General features: G+C 38.6%; 1 protein-coding gene across 1 annotated transcript in view; it reads left to right on the top strand.

Annotated features, from left to right (window-relative positions):
• Positions 1 to 22,650, top strand: part of UTRN (utrophin) — a 377,019-nt gene that overhangs the window by 278,031 nt on the left and 76,338 nt on the right.

Genomic DNA, 22,650 nt, shown 5'->3' with positions numbered 1-22,650 from the left:
GAGAACAAATGCAGCTTTATATAGCTAATTGCATAACAACTATGTTCCCCTCCGCCAACACAACACTGATGTCTTTTCTGTTGTGGTGTTTAGTGAGGGCAAAAATGGAATTTGGGAAAACACTTAGTAATACAGAAATACTCGCTTAGAATACTGTGAGGAACTACAGAAAAAGTAGCCTGACATGAGCAGCACTTTTGAGACTTAAATCCAAAATAGGAGAGCTTAAGGAAATCTGCATATGTTCCTCCTTAATTTAGTCTTTTAAAGTAAAGTTATTAGCATAAACTCAGGATCTTTGTTTCTTGAGAGTTCATCTCTTCCTGTTCTTACCCACTTAAATCATCATGCTCTGATTGTAGGCACATCTGCTGTGAATGTTTTATAATGATCAAATGGTGGATTACTAGTGCCAAAGAGCAATAAAAGGCTGGAACAGATCCAAATATGTTTTGAAGGAGGTCAGTGGGAGGTGATAGACCTCTACAGGACATTTTCTAAGGGCTTGTTTGTGTCTCATGCTAGATTATAGTATACGTATGATAATAACAAATGATACTGCTAGTGCCTCTCATTTGAAGATCTCAAATCGATTTATAAAAATGGTAGTTTTTATACATCATTCCGAAGTAGAAAAATTTAGGAGCAATGATGCTGGATGGCTAATTTGGGTCACTAGTGAACTGCAGCAGTGTGAAGGAGAGAACACTTCCAGGTTGTTTAGTCCTTGCCCCTATGTTTAAAGAATAACTGATATTTTGTTATGTGTTGAAGTTAAGACTCTAATATGTGCATTCAGGAGCTTTTAGAGATTATTTTTTCATTTTTCAGAAAGGCAGTATCCTTGCAATGTCACTGTGAGTATTGGATATAGATGTCTCAGTCCAGTATTTAATACGAGCTGTATTAATGGTCTGCGACAGCACAAAGTTAAAGCGACCCTGTGCATCGCTTTGTTTTTTGTACACCTACGCAAGCAAGAGCACGGTATTCCATTGCAGATATTTCTTAGATGATGGCTGGACGATTATTTTCTGACAGTTATTTTGGTAGGGACCAAGAGATGCCCCTATATCATGTGATAATACTGTGCCATACCAAACGGGAATTATTAGCACGTGGCATTTCACTTTCTCTTGAAGCGTTGCTTATTAGTTGTTGCTGGAGGAGGGGAGCTGGACCACAGCTGTCCGTTGGTTTGATTCCCATGGCAGCGCTTCACTGCCGTTTCTTAGCAGGAACTGTTCATTCCTCGCTGAAGCTGCAGTTTACTAATAAACTACATCAAGCTGAAAAGTTGTGTTTTCTCAGGTAGAAAATGAAAAGTGGGGGAAAAAAAAACCAAACCAAAACCCATTAGAGGTCCTTCTTCCGCTTCCTCAGCATAGTTAAGTGATTGGTCGGTGTGGTTGGGATGTTGAATAAAGATGCCCTTGGTTGAGGAACACATAAGTTTCATGCCTGTGATTTCAGCCCCCCCCCTGCCCCCCCAAGATCTTATGCCAAATCTGCCTTTTCAGCAGATTCTTTGTAAAATAACTTTATGTGATTCCACACTGTCAGTCACTCTGTGCCTTGTGGGGTTATCACTGGCTGGTGTCACTTGCTTTGCATTTAAGGTGCTCCTTTTAGAATATGTATCCTGTGCTAAGCTGCAAGTTTTCAGTGGAGATTTGAGGTGCAACTGTATCAGGTAAATATTGCAGAGATATGACTTGATTTCTCTCACTCGCAAGGATACTCCCTTTATTCCACCTCTCATCACTGGCTGTCCTGGTGCTTCTTTAAATGCTTCTTTGCCCACGCTTTTTCAAATGTTAAACCTTCTGAGCATTTCATGTTATTTGTAAGATTTACTTTTAATCAACTGCTTTTTTATAATCCCATGTTGAGCTTCTGCAGCACCACATCAGCTGGCCTTGAAAAGGTTGTCCCCAGGCCTCCCTGAGCAAGGGTTGGGTGCCTCTGCTCTCCTCTTTAGTTTCACATCTTGAGTGTTGCTTTGAAGTTGTCCTCGTGCAAATTGAGCAGTTCAATACCTCACTTTGTCTCCACTTCTCTGTGATCCGTTTGCTCTTATTTTCAGCTTGCTTACCTGATCTTGTCCTTGCTGGTACTTTGAAATGTAGGTGGTGAAATAGTGACTCAGCTCTGTAAGATGTGCACCCATGATAGTCTCATCTTCTGCTCTTTGTTTTTCCGGGTCCTCAGTCCTCCTTGCATTGGTACTGCTTTTTGCTTCTAGTTATTCAATAATCATTCTCCTTATTAACCTACTTTTTTTCCCCTCAGATACATGAAATGATGACTTGTTTGCTTCAACTTCATGGTGCTAATTTTATTGCTCTTTTCTTTCCCTCTCTTAGTATCTCAGTGCTTGGCTTCAGCAGTGCTAGATAAATAAGTACAGTATTATGTGACAGTTTGGGTTAGCTCACATTGTTTTTGTGCTACTGAGGTCTGTTTGGACAGGAGGAAATAAATGGTTTGCAATTTGATTTTTAAACTTGTTTTTGTTTTAAATATCAATCATTCACCTATGCTTTAAAAACAAACATTACCCATAGCAATGTTAATCACCTGAATCAGGACTACAGGGCTACAGATTTAGCCTATATTTTCCAGATTAACAGAAATCTTTCAGGATGTAGCAAATATTTATAAATTTTGGACTGATTTTTGTGGTGTTCAGCCAAACTTCCATCATCTGTAGTAGTTCATAGTCTTATCACATACTAAATGCTAAGCACAGTCAAGCAGTGAACGCATCCTGTCTGGCTGTTGAGTTGTTTCCTGTGTCTTGCAGGGGGCAGGGCGAGAGGAAGCTTAACTAAGGGAGCATGAATTTCCTATTTTAATTACTCTCAAAATTTCTTTGTCTTTGAGAACGGGCTGTGGTGGCAGTCCTAAGAATACTGGAAAATTCATAAATGCTTTGGGACGCTGAGAGGAAGTTTAAAAGTACCCAAGTTAAAAAGTCATCTGTATGAAGTGTATCTATAGCTGAGGCTATTTTCACACTCCTGAAGTGTAGAAAACTCATCTGCGAAGGTACTGACACAGGGAATGGCTTATAGGGAACAGAAAGTGAAGGCAGCTGCCTTTTCAGAGTTTATTGCCAGTGTTTTTTCTGTAATTCCAGTTTCTCACTGTTGCTTGTGCTTACCAGCTCAGGTTTTCCCTTTTGTTCCATTCTTTCCCAGTCTTCCTTATGAATATTCATTTAGGATTTTAAAGTCTGTGATGCAAATTTTGATCAGCTGCCTAGACCATGCAAAAAAAAAAAAAAAAAAAACACCAAAACCAACAACAACAAAACCACTGCCCCACCCCCCAAAATCCCCAAAGACCCTCCCCTATGTGGATATCTTATTCTGCCAAAAAAGAAAAGCTACAAAAGTACCATGAAAAATCAGTGGGCTGGTTTTGTGCATATGGAAATACCTAGAGTCATGCCTGTGTACAAGAGGAGGTGATACAGATGCTGACACCTTGTTCTCTGGAGATGCGCTGAGAGCCTTGTATATCGCTTTTCCGCTGGAAGAGTTCCTGACTGTAGCTTTTTGAAAGTGTGCTTTTGCTAAAATACAAAGACTGCCTAAATGATATAAATCACTGTGGTTTAGCTTTCAGAGAGAGAACAGGACATTTCAAATTAAGCAGAAATGGGTACTCTCTCGCATAAATCCTGTTGGCATCTGTCTGCATAAATGAACAAATGTCTAGCTAATACTAAATAATGCATGCGTCTTGGATCACAGAGATGCTTAACTTAGCTTCGTTTGAGCTCAGAATGAATTGGCCAAGGTCCTGTGAATGTTTGATTGGTAATTTTATGTCTATGGACGGGTCATTAATATTTCAGATACTCTTTAAACTTTTTGGGGTTGCTGTCTATTTCATGTTTCAGATTTGGTTTGTTAAAGTAATCAAATGCTGAAAGTTGCAAGTATTTCTTTCTGTTTTACTTAGCTATTGCCACTTTATCAAAAGTGTTAGCATAGCCAACTGGAAACTGCTTTCTACTTGTTGTTATCCCTTCAGGGTGCCTATAATTCCATTGTTCTCTTTACCAGCAGGAAAAGTCGGTGAGGAAACAACATTTTTCTAGCCTTAACTTCTCTGTGCTCTTTCAGTGTACCTGCCTGACTTCGGGCAAAGGGCTTATTCTTAAATTAATTCCTACTTAATTATTCTAGATTTTTTTTTCTTGGATATCTTCTATATTAAAGTCTGCTTCCGTGTTAGAAATTATTAACTATAAGAATCAAAAGATGAGTATTATATTAGTGCTGCCCTAGTCTATGCTTTTAATTATAGTCTAGAAAGGGCTTTATTAATTTGTTACACATCTCATCACATAAGACATGAAGCATGCAGCAAATCTGTGCTGTGTAGAGGTGGTCAGCTACGTTGCTGAAATATTAATTTTGACTGAGATGTGAGCTGTGAAGGGGTGAGAAAGGAGAATTAAACAGTCTGTGGTTGGAAGAGGAGGATCAATAGAGCCTTTTGCTTAGAGGAAGAGCTGCAACCCGGTCCTATGGACAAGGGTGTGATTGAAGCCGGAGCTTGAGCGTTCTAGACCATGCTGCTGCTTACTTTTCAAAGTAAGGATGTGTTTTCAAAAACTATATGCTCTATCAAGAGGAGAAATAGTCTCCCCACTAGTCAGTCAGCATCACTGAACAGTTTGAGAGCTGCTTAAGTAAACTTGTAATGGTCAGGAGATTTTTTAAGGACTCTTGAAATTTCAAGTGCTCTGCATCTTTGAGAACCCTGAATGTTGGTTATTGGTGAAAAAGACTGTACTGTACAAAAAAAATTTTACTGTACAAGGTCAGTACAATTCATTAAGCTTTAACTGAGACTCTTTTCTTTGAGGTGTGTTCAGGAGGAAGAGGTGGAAATTGTGGATGGGAATATTTTGTTACAGGAAAGGAAGAGTGTGGTTAATGCCTGAAGTTAAATGAGAGTTCTCAAGTGGACCCGTCTGACTTAAAGCCATTGCCTGCTAAGGATTTACTCAAACTGATTTGTGTGTTACATGAATGACTCAGGTGCGTATCACTCCTGGGCTATTTCTCCAAAAGAATAATGTGTAAACAAAAGCATGGCACAAAGAATGAAGTGTTAAATTAGGATGTCAGTGCAGTGTAGTTCTAACTTTGACAAAAAAATGTTGCTTCTGGCTGTATTTCAGCTTGTTCCCAGAAGTGTGGTTGTCTTGTAGATAAGTCAGGAAAGTTGCAGTGGATCAGTACTTAAAATAATAAATAACCTGGATAATAAAAGAACAAAATATTCTGTCGCTAATGCAGAGTAAAACAGGTGGTCTTACTGTGGAAAAAACAATTGATAAGCACTTTTTCAGTACAATAAATAAAACATTTCTGTGGGGTTGCCTTTTTAATACTATCATTTTGATACAGCTATTTATCAGTATATACATCTCATGTTGCTCTTTTCTGAGGATCCAGCATCTTGTTTGTTTTAATCAAAGATGCCTATATAAACTTTTAAGACCTCACTGGGTCTTTTTCAAACCACTGAATAAAGCCTATTCTTCTTGAAGGTTTATAGTTATCCTCAAATATCTAAGAGGATGCTCTGACATTGCTGTGGAGGGAAATGTGTGTGACAGAAATCAGGCTTACGCTGCAGAAACAGCACAGTGATCAGCATTTCTCTATCCCTTAAAAGGCTGTGATGAGTCCAGTGCCTCTTTCTCTGGTATCTTCTTGTCTCACATCCCAAAAGACCACTCTGCTTCCATTGTTATTAATAGTAGCTCATCTACTACTAATGAAATCTCAGAACACCTTGATGCACTAGGATGTACCAGACCATCTGTTTCCATTCCTGTGTCTTGAGCTGGAAGACCATGACTGGCTGTGGCCTGACCTTCAAGGGTGAGCCATGTGCGTAGCCAGTGAAGGTGATGGAGCACAAGCATATTGGTGACCCATTTTTAATCTCTACCCATAAGACAGATACTGTATTCCCTTAAGTACCTCTGCTGTTCATCTTTCTGCATTCTTCTGACTCCACTATATCCTTATGGAGGTGTAGTGACTGGTGGTATTGCATGTGATACTTAGGATGAAGTTGTATCAATGTTTTATACTGTAGTAAAACAATGGCTTTTTTTCTTGTCCTTTCTGATGATGCTCTACATTTTATTGCCTTTTTTTTTGGTTGCAGCTGCATATTGAGCAAATTATTTCAGAGACCTGTCAATGAAACTCCCAAGACATTTTTTCTAAGCTGTAACTGCCCAGAACAGTGTTTAGGGATTTCAATCTAGTGTATGCTTTTTTAAGATCAGATGGTGTTTCAATTGCATTAAAAAATGCTGGGTATTACCTGAAACCTAAGGACAGGACATCAACGGATGAGCTCCCACGCTGGATCACAGAAATGGACTGGTACAAGGAAATGAGACAGGACATTTCTCTGAATGCAAATATTTTTTTGCTGAGGCTGTTTTTCCAAAGGCAGAGAGCCAGGAAAAAACCCACCGGCACAGCAGCAGCGAATCTGTTTTTCCAACTGCAGAGAACCGCTAGAGAGCCACAGTGATAACAGTGGCCATTGCCATACTTTTTTCAGGAGCTTTCATAGCCTCTATCAGGTAGAGCTGAAAACTATTTGTCCTGCTCATACCTTTCTCATTCTGAAACCAGTTTGAGATGCTTTCGGTATAAGCACAGAATCTTCTCAGGTTTCCTTGATTTCTCTGTGATCTGTTTTGATAAATTGTACCAGTAAGAAGAAACATACTGTATTTAGCAAAGCTGTTCACTTGTCATTCAAGGTGTAGAATGGAGCTTGCAGGGATTACTCCAAATCTTTTAAGAATCTCTTTACATAACTGACACTTTTCCATATGAATTTTGTGCAAGTGCTAGAGAGTTTTATCCTCTTTCATCGCGTGTTCTCAAAGGGCAGAGTCCCCTCTGCACCATTGTTTTGGAGAAAACCGAACATATTTCTGTGGGGTGGCCTTTAGTTTATCTAACGGGAGCATTAGTTTATGATGCGCTCCATATTCTTAAATATACAGTAAGAGAGAGACTGCTGTCACTTTAAAATCCTTCTGAAACTTTGTCTGCATTTGCGGGCATGGGCTGGTGAAGAATCCGGTTTCTCTTCTGTTACGGTTATCTTCATCTAGATCCTGATTCTTGTTGCTGCAGGCAGACTCTTTAGGGAAGAAGAATATTTATTCCAGTTAACTCCTGAACTATTGGATCCTCAATCTCTTGTTATTACAGCCAGTAATCCACCCTAGGAACATCAGCAATCAATTGGAAAAATTGCGTTGCCATGGCAGCCGCCCACTCCTGTTTTCATGCGGATTCTTGAGATTAAAGGCTAGGCTTCTAAATGTATGTACAAAATAGGGGAGGGAATGGGGTTCTGCTTTTTCTCATATTTTTGTTAGTTTTTCCATTTTTGTTTTGTTGCTTTTTTAGAATGCAGAAGAAATGAAAGTGTAGGTATTGGTTTAATGGACAAGGTAACCTTGCAGGGGGTGTTCTGTTGGGTTTTTTTGTTTGTTTGTTTGTTTGTTTTTTTTACAAGAACTCTTAACCTCAGCTATTAGGTGTTCCTAGAAAGTTACCATACATCTGTATCTTCTGACCTGGGTTTCAGTGAATTTCTCTCATCCAGGGTGATTAGTCTGTGGGGCTGGGAAACTGCTAGGAATGTTTTATTTTCTGAAGTTCTGGTCTTTCAACTTTAGCAGCCAAATGGTGTCTAAACCTAAAATGGTGCTTAAATATTTGGAGCTTTCTTTTTAGGAAAACTACTGGAGGTTGGTTGTGCTAACACATGTTTCCTGAAAAGTAAGTTCAGTGTTGTGCTTCAGAAAGGTGTCACACTAGGTTTAGGATTCCCGCTCCTACACTTTCAGCTGCTAGAGGTCCTTACGTACTACTTACAGATTTATCCAGACCGGTTAGTTGTTACAGGGAAAAGAAGATTGGGTTTTTTCTTTTAATCAGATTTGGAACCTGAATCCTCATCTTGAGAGGCCAGTAACATGACTCCTGTTCTAGCATCACTTAAAATATCGTCAGTGGTTGTCCACATCAGAAGACTCAGGGTACTCTGAGCGTCAATAGTAAGGTACAAGTACAATTCCTCTATATAGTGCACCGCTTGATAGGCCTGCAATGTCTGCAGTCGTTCCTCACAGAGTTACTGAGATCACTTTGTTTTAATCGACAGTTTACTGCATTCTATTGAGCATGGTATAACTTAGATAGACTAAGTATTTGCTTGTGTGAGGTGGCTGTTACTTGCTTGTGGGGTTTGGGTTTTTTTTGGTTTGTGTTTTGGTTTTGGGGTGTTTTTACAGGCACCTCATTTTGGAAGGAGTGCAATGTTCGGATGTCCTCACAATCACCCATTTGTTACTAGCAAGCTATTTTACATGCTTGGTTGCTCATCTTAAAATTTACTCCCCTGTAAAGCGTGAGGACATTTTAAAAGCATCCTGTACAAAACCAAAGATTTCTCAAAGGTCCTTTCTATCTTGTTGTTTAATGATGATGTAACGTTATGTCAGGGCTAGTAGTGAAGTGACTGTTTCCTGAAGTGATTGCAAGCACTGTATATTAACTGGCTGTGAAGCTTTGTAGCCCGCTCTGCCGAACAGAGAATACGCATGCAGTAACTTCTGTGACATGAGCAGCCTCTTCTGGTTCTGCAGTGAATGAAGATCAGCCTTAACTCTAGTTTTTGATTGTCAGAGATGCCGTACTATTACTGACACGTAGTTGTGCTAATGATAGATGGCTGTTGTTTGGGTATCCCTATACCCTGTTTCTCTGCAGGACAGATTTCAGGGGCATATAGGAAGCTGCATAGTTCTGCTGAACTTCTAGCCAACGCGGGCTGTTACTTAAATGAACAAGCATAGCCTGTAGTGAGAGAGAACATTTTAAAGGTCTTCTCAAAGAACTTAATAGCTGCTGATGCTAGTAGTTTGTTTATTTTTACAGTATGATTTTCATCGTTTAGACCTTTCTTGTTAAATGAATATGTAAATGCAGAGAAAAAAAAGTATTTATGCCAATGTTTGATGGTATAACACAATAAATCAATGGTATTTCCCAGTTAGTTTCATAACATTGGTGTTGGCAATTTTGTTTTTGCGAACAAGTACAAGCTTTAGAGACAGTAGTAAACTAAAGCCATAAATCATTAAGTAAATGTTCTGATACACTTATTTTCACTTTTGTTTGGAGTTGGAGTGAGTTTTATACATTCCTTCTATATTACGATGTATTTTTTAGTCAAAAAGTCCTAACATAGGTAATACAATAGATAAAAAAAACCACAGAAGACTTCCTCTCCCTTGAAGCAGCTGGTTTGCAACTTACATGCTTGAAGAATTTCCAAAATCTAAAGTAAAATCTCTTGATCAATGTGTATGATTTTATAAACAGTCATTTAAAAATGCATACTGTTATAAATGTGTGATTCACTTGGGTGTAAATTAAAATATTCGGTACCAACAGAGACTTCAGCGATTGAATCAAATCATTACTTTTAATGGTGTATTTTTCATTAAGTCAGTGAAACAGGTCAGCAAGAATTTAGGATTAGCAGTAATAGAAGAGAGAATAGTAAATGAGATTGTTTTAAAGAAATTACTGGAAAAAATACATCATTTTTCAGTTAAATATTACTTCAGGTCATCTTCTAAAAATTTTCTTTTTCCCCCCTTGCTCTAGGTTTTATACAGTCTATATTCATTCACCTTGATATGAAGTCTTTTTTCTTTTATTTCTTTTTTTTTTTTTTAAAGTAATAGCAATTTGTACATTTTCTCTTTCGCGGTTCCATCTCCTTTTTGAGTGATGAATCTGCCTCAGAGGAGATAGGCTAGAAGTTTGTGTAAGCATTCACTACCTTAAAGGGATCAGATTCAAGCCAGGGAAGAAACCCTCCGACTGGACAAAATGCTAAAAATATAACATTTTGATGCTCTGAAAGAAAAGAGGGAAGACTGATGTGAAGATATTATCTTCAAATAAATGCAAGGGAGGGGGAGGGTGTCATTTTTAATTATCAGTGGTGTCTGACAGGTTTGCCCTGTGCATTCTCTGCACATGATTTTCCATCTAGAGTTTTGAAGCAGAGGGACACTGTGCAATGCTTCACGCTGACATCAGTGCTGTGGCTAGCGTATGCCATCACGCTGGGTATGGATGCTTTCAGGAGCCTCGGTGCCTGAACAGAAACAAGCTCCCAGGCTCTGACTAAAAAGTAGACTCCAATAACCCTTTTTGCCCCTGCTGCAGTAGTGACTCAGAACCCTCTAAACTGGGAGGAAAAATTATAACTGAACAATTGTAACCTAAATATTGTATCTGAGACGTAGTATTTTCTAAGTCTAATAGACTTTTTCTAGAGCGAGGTGCTTAGTAATCCTGGCAGCTTTTTGGTATGAACAAAAATGAATGAGAACTTGGGATGATATATATTTCTTTTAATTGTGAGGATTTAGAAAGTTTCTAGGCTTGAGTCATTAAAACAGGCAGTGCTCAGCTTTCTCACACAGAGCACTGTTGATCCGTTGATTCATTTTCAACAGCGCTTTTAACATATGTAGAAATCTACATATTTTTCTAATTACACAGAGAAGGGAGATGTATATTCATCATAAGGATTGGAGAGTTCTATTTCAATATTTTAAAATTTAAGTCTGTTATGCTTTTGACAGAGAATTTAGCTCCAAACTGCTAATGATTTCAAGTTCAAGACAGAAAGTGTAGCTGACAGAAGCACTGTTTGGTTACTTGTCAAAAGTGCCTGGAGCTAATCTACTCCTGTGAAGTTGACAGAAAAGAAAATTCTATTTTAATTTTGGTTTTTTCATTGACATTGTAAAGCCTGGTGATGCTCTTTTGGGCTGTTGGAAGAAAAAGAAAGCTGAAGGAGGCTACTCTGAGTGCTACGTAGGTAGCTAGAAGGGAAATTGCAGAAGCATGCAGGATTTGGGTTTTTTTTTCCCCAAAGTCTTACTTGAGTGGCACAAACTGGAATGTGTTGAAACTGTGCACTTGTTGTTTGTAAATATAAGGCTGTATTTACAAATTATAACCAAGTCTGGAATTAATAAAACGTGAGGGAAGAGGGAGAAAAAAGGTGAAGAATAGTTGCATATAGTGATAAAATCCCCGATACGGACCTCTGCTCTCGGAATAATGAATATGCTCATAATATCCTTGCTAAGTGAGCTTCAACAGGTGTTTGGGTTCAGGTTGGTTTAGTTGAACAATGTGCTTTTTCTTCTACTGGAATTGTAGATGGGAAAATACATAATCAATTTCTTTGTGTATTTTGGCTTTTTTTCCCATAGTTGAATTCCTGGTGTCTCTCAGAGGTTTGACAGCTGTCTGTTAGTTAGCACCGCTTAACTTGCACTTAAGAAACTTCAAGTGTAGCTTCTCCCCTAGGCAAATATCTGAGTAGTTTTCTTCACCTTTGGCCAACAGGCATCATGCCCTTGCCCTCCTCTGTGTGTGAGGGACTTGCCCACATCCACAAACAGCTTTGGTTCTTGGCACTGCTCTTGTGGATTGAGTTCAAAGGTGTAAATGTTGGATTCGGCACGTGAGGCCTTGGGGGGCGGTTCTAGAAGTTGTATAGAGTCATACATAGCCTTATACAGTAGTTTCATGTAAAGCATGATCAGTGTCTGCACGTTCTGCTTTGTTTCTGTGGCTGTTCCCAGAGCCACAGAGAAGCCGTGCCATCAGCTGGGTGCATGCACACCAACCCCACGCGGCAGGCTTCTTCCCCAGAGAAGAAGTAGGAGGTGTAGGAAGCACTGAAAATCTGACAGACTTCCAGTAGCAAGGCAAATCTGTAAAGCTCCATACAGCTGAGGTTTTAAAAAGTTGAGAGGTCCTAAATCCAGACTGAAGAGGGAACAGTATCTTACTGGCAGAAGTATTTTCCCTTGCTAAGGAGTGTTTAAAAAGTCTGTCTTTATTAGTTCTCCATTCTCTGTGAGTTCCTGATGGTCAAACTATTTTCGTTTTTCCTTTCATACATAACAGATAGGTCACGTCTATCCAGCAGTGCAGCACAGATACCTATGCTAGTAACAAATGAGTTTTTCAATAAGAGAAATTAGCCTATGTAGACATCTAGCTGGCAGCAGTTGCAGTGCTCTTGCAGCACACGCAAACTTGGGCACTTTGACACTGCATTACTTTGTTCTGTTTAGATATTCTCTGTTTAGTTCATTTTTTTGATATGAGGAGGAGGGTGACTCCCATACAGAATCTGAAATTCAGTGCTCCCATGTCTGAGTTAGGTACGGTCCCAGTTGTGGAAAGCTGGGAGTGAGGCACTTGAGCCCAGGTTCAGACAAGTACTGGGTTTTTTTCCTTCCCTAAGGCAGAAACTTCCTTTATGGCATTGGTGCTTCATCATTCCTCATTTTAGTGCCACATTCACAGATGTAGCATAACATTTTTACTACATTTCCTGAACTTGGAAAGGAATGTTTTAGAATAAGCACGTCTTTAATGCTTATGAGGTAGACAGTACATAGATGAGTTTACAAAATTGAAAAGGTACAATGATTTTCACCCATTCTGTCTTATGGATGTGTTGTTTGGCTTGTTCTCTGAATAATGAGGAAGTAAAGGGAATACAGAACAAATCTTGTTGCATTTGACTGACATTAGTCATTCAAAGTATGAAGGATGTTGGGGAAGGAAGAGTACATAAGCTTATGATCAGGCTGCCATTGCCACTGCAGCAAAGCTATCGTAACACCTTGACTTTCTGATTAACTCGGTTTGCATCCTTAATATTATGTGTACTTTAAATGAAGCTATTACTTTGGTAGTGACAAGATGATCAGTGCTGAACATACACAAATATAAGCTAGCTGAAAAGATGCTTATAGACTTGTGCATACCTAACTTATATCCATGTCAAAGGGCTACGCTGAAAAACTGAGCTAAAAGGTGAACTATTATTTGCAATCATAAATATCCAAGCCCAACCCACACTGCATATTAAAGAGAAGTCCTAAACTCTGCTACAGCTTTTCTTCTGTGAGAAGTGCTAGAGGTGCCCAGTGATGCACTATGATGGTACTAGCCTTTCTTGGAGAAAGGAGCCCAATGAAAGGTTGCTTGAAAACTGTATCTCTGATATTCAACACTTAGTTTTTTGTTGGCATTCTGCAAAGATCAATTCATTCTGCAGCGGTGCTTCATGTCTGCATGCAGGTCGTATGGGAACTGACCACATAGCAGCTTCTCCAACACCATCAATGTGCAAGCAATCAGCATTTTTCTCTGTCGTGCTGTATTTGTGATGCTCGGAGGTGGCTCAGAGCTCAGATTGCAGTGGACAGAGCTGAGCAGAGAGGAGGTGATGTGTACGGGCAGAGTGAAACGCGCCGCAGAGTCTGAAGCTACAAGGCAGTCATGCTTGGTTGAAATTACTAATTTTCAATAGGTCAGCATCATTTGAGATGATTTTCTGATGATCTTGTACTCTTCTGTATGAGCATGCAGATAATGCCTTCCGACATTTCTGGCTGCTAAGAGATTCTTAGTCCAGTGAACATAGTTGCTTAGCTGCAGTTACTCAAACCTCTTTGTCACCTATGTCTTCCTACTTATGCTTTTCATGGTGGTGGTGCAGCAGCACTGGAAGAGGAGGAAGAAGTTATTTATCTTAACACTGGATCTAAAGCTGTGGAGTAAACTTACATGAAGGAATGGCTGGTAGTAAACACAGCACAGTATATCAAACAAACAAACAAAACCCCATGGTATGTAAAAACAAAGGTACTTTTCTCACTGGAGAGAAAATGCAAGAACAAATGCAGGGCAGATGTGAATCACATTGCTTAATGCTATCCTGGAAAACATTTGGGTACTAAGATGATGTGTGTGGTCTAAGAATATATAGCAAATAAACATGCTTACCTCATTTTGATTATACTTGTAGATGAATGCGAAGAGATTTCTAAGAAAACAATGACTTCTTTCCTGAGTTAGAAGCACTGAAGCTAGAGCACCTCATTACTAAATACAATATAAAAGAACTAAATAAGTGAAATTCCTTTACTGTTTTAAATCTGTATTTATGGTGTACACTTTTCGTTAAGGGTTTCTGGGGTAAGGGACCAGGGTATAGGTGTCTTGCTGCACTGCTTGTTTCCACGTTTTCACTTTTTTTTTTAATGGCATTAAGTTGATATTTACGTTTCTGGGAAATATTGTTATAGATATGTCAGAATATTCTTTGTTACTCCTAATGGCATCCAGTCACTAAAACCAATTCTAGTTTTTGGTTTTAAGACATTCCTTGTGTTGGTTCTCAGTGTTATTGTTTATATCTTCAGCATTTTACTTATTGCTTCTGTTTCTCTCCATAGCTTTACTAGGTAACTTTGCCATGGCATATGCTTGTTTCTAAGTATTGAGGACTAAAAATAACAATTTCATGGTACGCGTTTTTTTTTCCTTCTTAATGAAAAATTGTTTATGGTTTCAAATTCTTAGTTTCTAAAGAAAAAGAAATCCTTTTTAATACACAGTGGTTTCACTGTGTGTAAAATATTTCAATTCTTTGCCTGAAGAGCTTGGGAAAAAAAAAAGAGCTTTTCATACTGGAGAAACAAAAGAAACAAAGCAGAGAAAGGAAATGAAGTGAGTGGACGTAAGTAATAAGTCTTGTGATCTGTCTGATGTGTCTGTCTTCTGTGGGAAAGTATCTGTGGAGCTGAGTTAACTTTAATATGCCTTGCTTCATGGGAATATGATTTTAAGTACTAGTCTGCTTCAGTTGCAATTCACTAATTGCCCCCAAATTAGTGTCAGTTATATTAAATGACTTCTTTCTCATAAATGGAAAGCCACTTTGTAGTCCTCCAAAAAAAATGGTTAATGACAACATTTGCAATAAGGTTCAGTAGGGCCTTTTTTTCCCCAAATTAACAATTAATCGTTCTTACAGAATTATTTTTAATTAAGGAATATGGTTTATGCAAACAGCTATTATAAGGACTTGTGATGGGGAAAAATAAGGCAAAGATTTCTCTTTAATGTCCATGGATATTTTGAAGAACTTTCTCTGGATTATTTGAATTTCCATTTTTTTTCTACTGGAAAAAAACCAGATTAAGTTAAAATCAAATAACAAACTCAGTTGAATAGTAGGAGGGCACAACCTTGTAATTGGATGATTTAACACAATTTGCAAAACACAGACAATTTTCAAGCAGGTTTACCCAGTGTTTTTTATTAGTATTTGTATACTGAATGCCCAGCAATGTTTTAATCCTAGTTTCTTATTGGTAGGGTTGGCTGAAAGCAGCCATATTTTTTTGCTTATCTGCTTAGTTTAATTTACAGCTGGGTTTTCTGTTGTTTTTAATGAGGCATTGTTAGATCACCTATTTGAAAATGCAAAGACCTAGCAAGGCCGTGGTGTTGGACAACTTCGGTTTGCGGAGGCAGAAGTGTAACAAATAAAGCGATACAGACTATTGCATGCTGTGACAAGTTTGGATGTTCCCTGTTTGACGAGGGGCTAAAACTCCCAGCTGAAGTTCTGTTTGTTATTTGTTTTCGGTGTGATTCATGATGAGGGAAAGTCCTCTGCTATTTAAAACAAACAAGCGCGCGCGCGCACGCAACGCACCAAAACCGCCCGCCAAACCCACCACAATTATCTTGCGATACCTGCCGCACTGCTGCTGTGCCATAGAATATGTGACGTGTTACAGCTGGGGCTTGCTTTTTTCTTCGCCTTTTTTCTTTAAATGCCATGGCCTTGTACGGACATGACACAGGTGTCAAATTCTGCTTTTTCATGTTCCTGTAACTTCTGATGGCAGCTAGAACCAGCTGAAGGAGGTGAATAACCAGAGGGAAACAGTCTTGTTGCCCTTAAGGTATTCCTTCCTCATGTCTCTCCCAAATACGTCTGGAGAATTGTCTGGGGTAGAATATTTCCCATCTCAAACACTGCTTATTTTTTGCAGTGGTGGTTTTACAGTAATTTTTCCCTACTGAGTGGATGTTGGAAATACTAGCACATGATCCAGAGACAGGAAATTTTGGAGAAGTGACGAAAACCAGAGATCCAGTATAATCTGTCATATCACGGTAACCAACTATGTGGTATAAGCTTTAAAAAACACTCTGTCAGTTTAGGTAGTTTTGAAAACGGGAAGCTAGAGCGGAAAAGTGGAGAGCAAAAAGAGACAAGGGGGGAGAAGTAGACCTTGGTGATGTAAAATAACCAAGAGAGAAATGATTAGGGAATTGGGGAGAGGGGAGCATCTAACACAAACCATGAGATAGATCGTGGTGTAAGCATAATAAGGAATTGTAGTTTGACAGGGGAAAACTTTCTGGGTTGAGCTCTGACAATTTTGAGTAATTTTTTTCCCTACTTTGAGCATCATTCGGTTGACATGACTTTTGCAGCTGGTCCTTGTGACACAGGACCTTTGTTCTGAGCCAGTGTAGCTGCTTTTCTGCTGCCTGTCCCTGACTCTCCGGTATTCTGCTGCATAGGGAGAATCCATCAGTAGAGGACAGATTGTTGACTGTTTAGTAATTATTTAGCTGCCTGTCTAGACCATTTGCTTCTGAAGAGAAACCAAAGTGACTCTTTCTAAGAAAGAGTAATTAGCTTTGACAAGATTTCCAGTAGCAGTCCTCTGTCATGTATGCATACATGCATACATACACAACCGAACCCCAAAACCGGAACGGGAGCAGAGGTAGTCGCAAATTGCAGCTGGGCTCTAGCATTTTGCTGCTTTAGCATTCAGCTGGGCTCTGGTGCCTGTGCTTCCTCCTGCAGAGGGAAATATTCCTCCCCTTATGCAACTGTCAGACAGGAGATGCTCCTCTGAGCATCTTTGAAAAATGCAGAGGAAATTTTAATCACCCAAAATGAGCAAAAGGTGACCTGAGTTTAACTACTCTTAACAACAACAGTGCTTGTTAATGGTATTATCATCTCAGTTTGAAGCAAGAATCCTATGGCCTGTTAACGCTGACAGTTCATCAGTGCTCAGTCATAATACAGGCTAAACAAACACAAGCGTGTCTGTTGCTGGCAAGCAAAGAAAGAGGAATTTCTCTCTCTTATGTTGAAGAGGTAGATGGTTACCATTGCATGGTGCAGGGAAATAGTGCAAGACACTGCAGATATACGTGGTTACTAGTGCTAATAGAATATTTGAGTGCTCTTGCTAAATTAAGTAATAAGCTATTTAATATGCAGCAGTTGTTCTGTGTGTCTTGTGTCAGGCTGGAGACATTGCGTGTTTAGGATGCGTAAAAAAAGATAATGCTTTTTTTTTTGTTCTTTATCCCTCCCCCACCTTTCCCTGTGAGTATTTTCTGATACAAAAAGCGGAAGTCATACTAGTTGCTACCCATAAAGAAGAGACACAAATTTGACACTCTGACAGTGTTTCCACCATACCCTCATTTGTTGGGGTTTATGTAACTGAGCAGTAAAACTTGTCCAAAGCTATACTGTTATATGCTATGCACTGCACAGTTTCACAGTTTGAAGCTAATTGGACTTAGCATCAAGGACACAAATTTCCCTTGCTTCTTCAAAGGAGGTAAAACTTTGATGAAGACCATGGAAGAAATCTAACTTCTGTTCTGTAGATAGCTCTACAAAACAGTTTCATCTGAAATGAAAGGAAGGATCCTTATTTTGATGATATATTGCCTTGTCTTGAAGGTTGATTTTTAGAGAGTATAATCTCTTTAAATGCCTTTGAAATAGACTTGCTGCAGTGCTTTATTTGGCATTGTACAGTGATGTTTTCCTGTGGGGTTGTTTGGGGTTTTTTTGGCAGACAATTTAAAATGGCATTGCGTCTTTGCTGATTTCTTGGTGTCAGTCCCCTTTGTCTGGACACCAGTTCTTGTACATGTTACAATAAAGGTTCTGGTTTGTCCCTAAGTTTCATATATGCTGTTGTCCTGTTTCTGACAGGAGCCAGTAGCAGAGGTTGGGAGGATAGGCAAAAGAAAATGGAGAAAGTAGAGAGGGTTACTTCTCTTCCCACCTTCTGTCGATCAGAGATGTACATGAATGCCCATGATACTTCTGTTGGATTACAGAATCCTCAGAGACTGTGTCTTCAAGAATTTGAAGCGGAGTTCTTCAAGAAAATCCATGATGTGTTTTTCCCAGAGCTGCACAGATAGTGAAGTTTATTCAAATTCCATATACTTAGAGGATGGAGAATTGTCTTAAAAATTACTGACAATTCATTTTCATGCTAATTCCACAGATACCATCAAATCACTTTTGTTTTCTCCTATATAGGAAGATGCCTTCAGTTTGTATATGTTGCCAATATTCAACATTAAACAAATCTTTTGTACCAATAGGAATGATAGATTTTTTTCACATATTTCACATAAAATGGCAGAAGGTCTCTCATTATTTCTTTTGGCATGCATATCTAAAGCATCATGGTTGGTGAACCTTTTTTTCTTTAAAACAACATTTTAAGTAAAAAAAAAAATTCAGTTGGAGTTCACAGATGGTAAAAGGTTGCTACTTTTGTATTTTTACAATAAAAACAGTTTGTGGTAGCAATGGAAGCCAACAAATTTTCCTAAAAAGAAGAGGCTGCTTTGAAGATGGAGGAATGAGGAGACTATTGGGGTTTCCTGCATATACTGTTTCCATTTGATTGGCTTTGGTTTATGTTTTGGGGTTTTTTTAAAGTGTAGTCCAGAGTTTCTAGATCACACACATGTTAAAAGTCTAATAGTTATTAGAAGGCTGAGCTTTTTTAAAGCCTTTGTATGTCATGTCAGATTTTTAAATCACTTTTGCCATCTAGTCACTTGCAATGGAGAAGCCCTTATTAAAGTAGACTCCATGTCCTGCTCAAGTGATTGAGACAGGAGAGGTGGTATAAATTGATTTTGCTCTAGATCTGGTTGTCCTTTCAGCTAACTGTAAAAATATATGAATTACAAAATAATTGTGAAGTGATTGCTACATCACAACCTGTCATCTTGCTAGTCGGCTGATATTAGTCAATGACAAAGCAATACCCGAATGCCTGAAAGGAACGACTGGAAATGCATTATTTGTTTAACTGTTCATTTTGAAGTTGTTGGGTTCTTATGGGAATATATCTCATCCGCAGCATTTCTAAAACCAGTAATGAAGTTAAGAATAAAATGCAAAGTTTCAAATTGCTGTTCAGTTTTCCTTATCTATGGGTTGGTGCTTAGGTGTGCCTTTCCTGAAGTAGTAAGGAGCACATCAGTACAACATAACCTGATCTTTCATCAGTGATGCAGAGCACTTGCTGCCTGTCCAGCCTCAAATGCATTTGCAGAGTGGCAACTGTAGGACTCAAGTGATCTCATTGAGCATATTACTGTTTTGTAATTCATTGCGGCACAGTGAACTATTTTACAGCTGTATGTATATGTGTTTGTGTCTTACAAAAAACCCCTGAAAATATTTCTGTGGACTGCATAGATGATACGTAGATGGCATTTTCTTCTCCAGTTTTTGAACCTTGGCCTAGTGTTCAAGGGTAGTTCACTTTTGAAGAGCTGTTATTTGGATCTGATCTAAAATGGAGGGTTTGATCATCTGTAATTGTTAAACACAAGCATGTGTGTTAACATCACAACTTGCTGGTTAATCCTTTTAGTATGAACTGTGTAATCTTCTTCTCCAGGAAAAATCCAAACCAGAAGTTGCATGTTCATTTCTCTTTCTGCCCTGCAAACGGCATGACTTTCCTCAGGGTAGGTTTAAAAAAAAAAAAAAAAAAAAGTCTAGTCTTTCAAGGTTGTTGATGCAGGATGGTTGTCATGTTTCCATAGTAGAGGTTGGTGGGATTAATTTTCTTTCACCAAAAGCACATTGTAGTCCTTTGATATAAAACTGAATGTGTATTTACAAGCAGTTTGGCATTTGAAAATTGGTTCCACTGCTAGCCGGATGATTACTGCTGTTGTGTAAAAGTAAATACTTTTTTCCATCACCCGAGGAGTGGAAGGCTTCAAGAGCTTCCCTCTCTGTCTCTCTGTCAGACTCCTCCACACTCTGATTCAGGCACTTTTGCTGTCTCTGGGGTGCAATCTATATGAATTCTTACATTAAATCCTGATTAGGTATGTTAAACAGATATTTTTTTCTAAAAGCACTGTTAAAAACATTACTTTTTTCCTGTGCATAGCAATGTAAAACAAGCCTGTTTTAATCTGCTTTTTTTGTGTAGCTTTATTCAAGCCATCAAATTTAATGATTCTCATGCCCTTTTTTAGCTGTCACATTACAATGGCTTTAGACCAAAATATGGTCAGTTAGCTTAGTAACTGGCTGGATGAACAAAAGTAGTGTATTCTACCAGGTTTTGTTCTGTTTTGTTTATATGATACTTTTTTTCCCCCCATTAAAAAACTAGAACACATAAAAACAAAAGAAAAACAGATTGCTGTCCCTTTAACAGTCCTGGTCAATACTGTCATTGAGAAGAGAGACAGCTTAGCCACAGAAAGGAGATCCCTCTCTTGGTACAGTGAAATGCAAAGTAAGAGTTGAATATTCAAAAAATGGCTTTCTTGAAGAAGAAAGGAAAGAAGGGAAAAGACCCCAACAAAGCAAGGTCAGTGCATATGTGCTAAGTGTGTAGCAAATCCATCACAACAGGGTTCCACTAACCTTTTTGGAGAAATCCAGATGGCTATAATTCTGAGGATTTCAGTAGTTCATTCAGCGGGGGATTTGTGTTAAAACACTGAGATCTGTCTTTTCGGATTACTTTTGTGTAAAGAACAATAATCATATATTTTTAGAAAAAACTGTTTTGAAGTTAATGTCTATGGCAACAGCTCAGGGATGCTCAGTGTGGTGTTTGGGTTTTTTCCCCCCAACATAGTTCCAAATCCAATTTAAAAAAAAAAAAAAAGAAAAAAGCTGCAAGCATTCCATGCTTTCCAGTGCCTAAGACTACGCTCTGTCAAGCCCTCCAAACTTCTCAGGGCAACCAAGGCTTGGTTATCATTGACCTAGAAACACAAATAACGAAGTCTTATTTCAGTGAGCTAGGAAATATGAAATCCAGTTACATAAGATTATTGGTGCTGGAAGACATATTAATGACCATCATTGCACCTCATTTTTTGTAACCTTTGCTCAATTAAGCAGTGCCTCCCTTCATCCCTAGTTGGACTTAGATCCTGTAGCATCTCTAGGGAATGCAGGACTTGCAGCAGTTCTTCCTTCAGGAAAGACCAGAGAGGTTCTTTCTTGGCAAATCATTAACTGTGTGAAAAACAATTTTTATTTTAATTTTTAAGAAAAAGTGTAGCCGTGTCCTCTTTAATTCAAGAATAGCTTTTTAATGTCTGTTTTGATGCAATCTGTATGAAAATTAAGCTTACCTCTGCCATTACGATGGATTCTTTTCTAGTGCACAAAGGAGTCCTTTCAAAGTCTCTGCAAGGTTATTGTAAGTGAAAACTTTCCAAATGGACTTCAAAACATCTTTTTCTGATTTTAAAATGCTGTTAGAAGAAAATGAAGAGAATAGCCTTACCGTTTTTGAACTACTTTAACAAGTTCAGAAGGAGGTCAGTTACCCTTTCTTAATTAAGGTGTCACCACATAAATACACAGATGCAGTTTGAGAATGTCATTTTATTAGTTTTTAAAATGTTAGTAACAGCTTCATATTTCATGTCTGTAAGTCTGAACAGTAGATGATAAAGCATACTTTCCATCCTCTATATCTTTGGCTGTACTTTTGTAAAGCACTTTGAGAATTAGTTACAGATGCTTATTTCATGTAATGCATATCTATTAATGCACTACAGAGGTGGGTGATATTTTCGATGAATAGCCATGACCACACACGCTCATCCGTAGACTGGAGTGGGAAGGGAAATTATCAAGAGACAAATAGTCTCAGTGAAGAAATACCCCTATTTTTGGCCTGAAGCATCTTTTTTGATAAATCAAAGGGAAAGTCTTAAGTAAGCTAACATTCATTGGCCTCTGGTAAAAGATCTGGCCTCTGGTATGCATAGTTTAATTCTCTCTTTTGCCCACATCTATGCTCTTATATTCCTGTCAATTTAGTTTCCCGGTGCATGCAGGTAAGCAAGGAATTTGCTATGGATGTGACTTCCAGGTCTACTCTCACGTTGAACCCTAGTAGTTGCCACCCTATTTGGACACTCTGTATTGCCACTACGGCAATAGAGGTAGCAAGCGGTAAATGGTAAACTGAGAGACAATTTAGAGAAATGCAGCCTTCACCACTCACTTGTCTTTGGTCCTTTTTGAGAAGTCTTTTGCAAGTGATGTGGGATAAACCTCCAAAACTTAAACTTCTGTTTAGATTCTTCTATTTTAAAAAAATGATTCTGAAATGCTCAATATATATATTTATTACAGAGACAAACAGCTTCCTCTTTTTTTTTTTTTTTTTCCTCCACTCTGATCTTTGCCTTCCTTTCCTTATTCTGGTGTTGGTCACTGTTTGTCACTGATTATCAGAACATATAGGATTGGGTCTCATCTTTGAAGTCCCATGTGCTGCACGTGTCTCTATCTCCCAGTATTAATGGT

This window comes from Pygoscelis adeliae, unplaced genomic scaffold (assembly GCF_000699105.1).
Source record: "Pygoscelis adeliae isolate BGI_AS28 unplaced genomic scaffold, ASM69910v1 Scaffold300, whole genome shotgun sequence".
NCBI lineage: Eukaryota > Metazoa > Chordata > Aves > Sphenisciformes > Spheniscidae > Pygoscelis > Pygoscelis adeliae.
The sequence above is the reverse complement of the archived record's forward strand: the minus strand, read 5'-3'. Positions and strand labels throughout refer to the sequence as shown.